Below are 6207 nucleotides of genomic sequence, written 5' to 3'. Positions count from 1 at the left end.
AAATAAAAATAAATAAATATTTAAAAAAAAATAAAAATAAAAATAAACCAGATAAAAATAAGTCAATAAATAAGGATTCCTATTTACTATCAGTAGCTAATGCAAGTTTTCTTTTTTCTTTTTCTTTCTTTTTTTTTTTTGTATTTTAGGGAAGGATTTACAGGGGTTACTATCTTGTTCATCACCAGGTCCGTAGTACCTAGGACAGCAACAGACTCCCCATTCTTTCTGTTTTGTGCTTTGCTGTGCAAATTGTAACTGGAACACATTATATGAAATACGCTGTAATTATTTTGATCAATGTATTATGGATTTTTTTTTTACACACTAGTATGTAACTTACGGATTACATGATTAGCTAGTTTTGAAGACTAGTTGGAATGCTTTAGTTTTCCTTCGACTTGAGCGTTAGTATCTAATTTCTAAATATTGGTTGATAATATTGAGTTGATGGTTATGATGCAGTGAGAGTATATAACTCTCTGTAGGGCCATGAAGTGAACATGTTGGTTTTTTTTTTTTTTTTTTTTTTTTGCAGAACTGGGGATTGAACTCAGACCCTTGAGCTTGCCAGGGAAGTGCTTATTCCACTGAGCCATCTCCCCGGCCCCATGAACATGTTTTTATAGAATGCCATTGTATATAATGTCCAGTGTGTGATTGTTCTGGTGATGAATATAGAATCGTTTAGTGTAGTTTTAATAAGTAATATACGTAAGAAGGAATAAAATGGCCAACTGTGAAAGAATTTTCAGTTTAGTATAATTAAGGAAAACAAAAGAGCTAACACTATTTCTGAGTCAAATTGTCAAGGACTAGAATTATAATCAGTTTGTGGCAAGAGTTGTTGAAAGTGTGTTGTCTAAGTACAATAAATGTGGATATTTTTACTGGAAAGCAGTTTGGCAGTTTCAGAAGTTTGACTTCTGGGGCTTCATTTTAAAGAAAATAATTAAAGATATGCAAAAAACTTAGACATACTTACAAAATTACAGAAATTTTACTTCTAGGACCAATATATTAGTACTTAAAGCATACGTTCTCTGTGCCAAAAGTTACATTTGTTTAATTCTCCCAACAATCTTATATTTATACCGTAGGATGACAAGTGATAATGTAGAATGTTTAGCATGGAAATAAATTCAGAGTGGTGAGTGAAAATAGCACATTTCAAAAGAAACTTTCTTATTTTAAGTAATGTCCTTAGATTTCGCAAAAGGATTGAACTTCAGGAATCCTATAAACAGTAATTCTCTAAGTAGCTTTAAAATAGTATTCGTTAGTAACAGTTTAAATGTAGAAGGAACTCTTGTTGAAGACATAAAATCACAAATTAGAATGAAGCTTATTTGTAGTTTTTTTTTTTTTTTTTTTTTTTTTTAGTGATGTTGTTTTGATGATAAAAGGGGAAAAAGAATGTTAGGCCTCTAAAGGTTGGAAGCCTGACAATAACAAGATGACAGTCATGTAAATGTCCGTGTTGGCTTCTCTGGGAGAAGCATTTCTAGACATGAATGAATGGGGTTGCTACATGTTACATTTTAAAGATATTATAATCAGCTGTATGTCATTTCCAGTAAGAAATCAGATAACTTTTTTTTTTTTTTTTTGAGGTACTAGAGATTGAATGGAGAGTTACTTCTTTAGATCTTTTTATTTTTATTTTTGAAACAGTCTCACTGAATTACTAAATTGAGCACACTGCACTTGAGTTAGTTTTCCTCATGCCTCAGCTTCCAAAGTTGCTGGGATTACAGGTGTGTCCCATTTTACTCAGCTCAGTTACCTTATTATTTCACCTTTTAAAAACAGTTCTATGCTTTTGTGTTGCTCCTCTTTTCAAGAAGTGACTGATCTAGAGCTAACATATTTGCTAGTTTTATATATTTTTAAGGGTTTGTTAAATTTTTTTTCTTAAGTCGTTATATCATCTGTATTTACTTTCCCCTTTCTTGTTCTTTAAAATTTAAGCTGTATGAGTACAGGGTTTTTACTTCTTTGTTCATTGTGTGTCCCAAGTTAAGAATGGTGCCTGACACATAATGGGATTTCAGCAAAAATATGTATATTTTTTAATAAATGAATAGTAGGCCCTTGATAATTATAGATGTTATAGATGGTTAGATTTTTTGTTTGGTTGGTAGAGGTGAAGTTTAAGTGTTCACAGGTTAGGGTTCCATGGTTGTTTTTTATAGAGTGCCTGTTTCATTGTACAAATCTAGTAGTAAAATTACCGGCTACTTGGATATGGTAGCTTATTAAATATTTCTAAATGAATAGTGAAAAAGGGTGAGAAAAAGTGGGTTGTGCTGTGAGTTGGGCTGTTTAGCTTTTTTGGTAGGAATGTTGGACTAAGATTTCAGAGCTCTCACCATTTTGCTGTCTTGCTCACTTACTGATTTTAAGAGTCATCCCAGGACTTTGTGTTTGGAAGTGTATACCTTTGAGAATAGGGTGTGAGATGTATAAAATTTGCTGCAGGATTTGCTTTCTTGGAAACAAAACTTGTTGAATGTAATTGACACCAAAACTTTGTATGAAGGCTTTTAGACTTGAGTAATACTCATTAGTAGAGAGACAGTGCTAGGTATCCAAGACCTCTACATTTATTGTCACAACACTGAAGGACAAATATGTGCTAGATTTTTTGTTAGACTCCTACAGATACAGAGGTCAAATAGGGAGTTTTAAGTAATGAAGAGAAAGTAAAAGGTGTCTGTCTGTTCACAGTGGTGCTTCTAGGTGGAGGTTTTCCAAAAGGCGTAGGAATTTGTTTTCTTGGATATTTTTGGTTTTGATTTTATTTAAATTGAAAGTGAATGTGAGCCATTAACTGAGAATACATTTGATTAGTATAATTTTAATGTCAATTTGCTAATGAGTCAGTTTGTATTAGCATTTACTACTTTTTTCTTAAATTAAAAAAAATCATTTATTTATTTGTTTGGCACAGGGTCTTACTATGCAGCTTGGACTCATAGTGATCTACCTGTCTCAGCCTCCCCAGCATTGGGATTACAGGTGTGTGCCACCACACCTGGTTTTGGTGGCTGGCAAGGCATGGCGTACCGGTTCTGGGAATCAAACCCTGGGTCCTTCAACTTGCCATCCAGGCACTTAGAGCTAGACCACTGAGCTATCTCCCCAGCCCATAAGATGCAATTTTATTTTTTTTATTTTTTTGTATTTAGTACAGGGTCTGTAGGGTCTTGCTACACAGATTGGACTCCTAGTGATTCTCCTGTTTTCAGCCTCCCAAGCGCTGGGATTATAGGCACGCACCACCATACCCAGTGTCAGTCTCTGCCTCAGCTCAAACTTTGGTACCTAAGATGTAAATTTTAAACCAGGTTTCTTTAATGACAGAGTCCATTAAGTTTTTGTGATTGTGTGTGTGTGTGTGTGTGTGTGTGTGTGTATTTTTCTGGGGTGTATGCATTCCTTTATCCTTTGTCTGTGGATAATGTTAAATGTACCAAATTTTTATTTACTTAATTTGAAAGCATTGCCAAAGTATGTACTGTCCAAATTGAATCTCTGCCTTTTGAACTGCAGTATTTGAAAAATTTATTAATATTTATTTTAAAAAGTATGTTGTTCATGGTAGAAGGAAAGAAAAAGATAAAAGGCAATTGGGATGAAGAGAGAAATTCTAGTTAATTCATTTCTAACATTTGGTGTTTAAGTGCTACTTAAGATAATACTGGTTAGTGGTGGTTTTTTCTTTTTGTTGTTGTTTCTGTATTTTGTGGAGGATCTTACTACGCAGCCTGAACTTGTAGTAATCCTCCAGTTTTTCAGCCTCCCCAGTGCCACCGTGCCTGGACTCCATTGCGGGCTCAGCACACCCTGGGGAGGGGCTGGTGTGATACGTGGTTCCTGCACTTGCCTAAGCAGGCAGTTAGTCTGCTGAGCTATCTCACCGTCAAAATTGCCTTCTAAAGAGTTACAATTTATGCCCCAGTAGTAATTTATATGGACACCTGTTTCCATCCATTCTTAGTTTATTACCTATTATAATTTTAAAACGTTGGGTTCCTTTAGTTGTAATTTGCATTGCTTTGTTCATTATTAAGTTTGGGTGTTAATTTTCTATATGCATATTGGCCTGTAGAATATTATACTTGTTTCATGGCTTCATTCTCTTTTGGGAGGTATTTTATCTTTTTCTTAGTGAAATGAGAATTCTTTCTTAATGCTGTGAACCCATTGTATCTTGTGAATGTTTTCTCTTCAAATTGTCTTTTTTTTGCACTTATTTTTGCATAAGTAGACATTTGAAATTACTTATTTTAATGTTTCCCAGCCCACTGTTGTTCTCAAAGAAGCTTGCTCCTTGCTCAAACTGCATAAATTAAATTCAGTTTTTATTTTATTTTCAAGAAGGAAATTACACTAGTGGAGAATAGAGGAATTTTTAAAGGTAGATTCAAAATACTATATTTGCTAATAACATTTTGCTCTCAGGACTCTTTTACTCTTAACAACTCTTGAGGACCCTAAGGAACTTTGATGTGCTACATCTGTAGATACTCATTATGTTCAAAGTTAAAACTAAAGAATTTAGAAAATGATCATTAAGAAACATTTGTTTTACTCTTCTCACTTTATTCAAAAATAATAGAAGTATAAAAGGTACACAGTTAAAATGTGGCTGTCATGTCAAACCACAGGTTCACCAAGAGGTGACAGAGGCAATCCTACATTTTGGAAGATTAATTAGTTATTGGAAACAGAATGAAGTGTTTTTCAGAGAAGTGTATCTCGGGAAAATGCTAATCGTGAAGTAGATAGCAGTGCAACCTCCAATTTTCCAGGTCCCATGCAGGCTACCAGCAAAGAAAACCCTTTTCTGGAGAGCATAGTATACTCTTTGCAGAGGGATGGAGTCTCCTGCAGGTCCTCCTGGGGCAAGAGTACCACTGCATGGTACATCACCTCCAGCAAGAAACCATCTCTAGTCAGTCTGTCCCTGTAGCGTGTGGTCCACAGCAGTGATTTTGAACACAAGGTGAGAAAGCTGAGGTGGGGATGGGAGTACACATCACACTGTGGGGTGGCAGAGGTCTTGCAGGAACACCTAGGCCACAGTCTGCAGGCGGAGGTTGCAGCTCTTGGACATGGCCAGAATGTGCTGTAGGGGCAGTGAGTGCTGGAATCAGAGACTGACTTGGAGAAGACTTCTAGCTTTAGAACTACAGACTGCATAAGGCACAGGGCATGAAGAACACTTCAGCATCTGGATCACTCAAAAACCATTACAACAAAGATAAATCCAGGGCTCTCACTGATGTATTTTAAGCCTTTCAAGTTGATGTTTATATTGTACAGGGTGCACTATTACGGCTTCATGTCTTCCAGCAGCTGCAGTTATGGTGTCCTAAAGCACCCAACTGGCATCAACCTGGAACTCAATCACAGGTTATGACAGCAACATTTATTACAGTTCCAGCCAAAGCAAAAGCAAACCGATTCTGATCAGAAGGATTTTTTTTTTTTTGGTCTGAATGCCTTCAGGGCAGGTTTGGCTGGCTTGAGTTGTGGATCGAACCACAGCAACCTGAGCTTGAAAGCTTTGTTGAAGCAGCCTCTTAAAGAACTGAGCTAAGGGGCAGGCCCCCAACTGATTCTGATCAGAATCGAGCTCCTTGACATCTCTGTCCAGTGACCTCTACATTGTTTGTCGGGTGATACAGAAAAACTTCAAAGCTTTATCTCCTTCCAACATGGCTTTGACAGCCTCCTAGCCGCTGGGGATGCCCCATAGCAGGATGCAGGTGGTGCTCCCATTTCTGTACAGTTTCTGCCTTCTGCAAGAGTTGCTGCTTTGCTTCATTCAGCTGCTGCCAAAGAGCCAGTTTCTCTTCAGGGTTGGGGTAGGCAGAGACGACTGAGTCCAGCATCTTCTTTTCCCTTCCACTGTTGGCCTACAAGGTTTTCAGACAGGGTTTGAAATGCTCACGGTCCAGTATTAGCTGCTCCAAATCCTGCTCTTTCATTTCCAGGTTTTTTTTTTTTTTAATTCAGTTCCCCTAGCAACAGAGACATCTGTCTCTATTCTCTTAGTCATTAAAGCCAAAGAAAGTAGCTGCTTCAAAAATAATAAAGGCAATTTCTATGAATTGGGTAACTGTTAATTGTTGCCAAGAAATCTTAGTGAGATAATGAGGCATACAGCAATTGACAAAGATCTTTTCATTGATGTAT

At 36.6% G+C, this 6207-nt stretch overlaps 1 protein-coding gene and 1 pseudogene across 2 annotated transcripts in view; one reads left to right on the top strand and one right to left on the bottom strand.

Annotated features, from left to right (window-relative positions):
* The window catches only part of Gsk3b (glycogen synthase kinase 3 beta), a 224180-nt gene that overhangs the window by 23173 nt on the left and 194800 nt on the right, over nt 1-6207 (top strand). The window lies entirely within an intron of this gene.
* Nucleotides 5081-6207, bottom strand: part of LOC105742451 — a 1427-nt pseudogene continuing 300 nt past the window's right edge.

Source organism: Octodon degus, unplaced genomic scaffold (genome assembly GCF_000260255.1).
Source record: "Octodon degus isolate 3935 unplaced genomic scaffold, OctDeg1.0 scaffold00053, whole genome shotgun sequence".
NCBI lineage: Eukaryota > Metazoa > Chordata > Mammalia > Rodentia > Octodontidae > Octodon > Octodon degus.
This window is presented reverse-complemented; position numbering and strand designations above follow the sequence as displayed.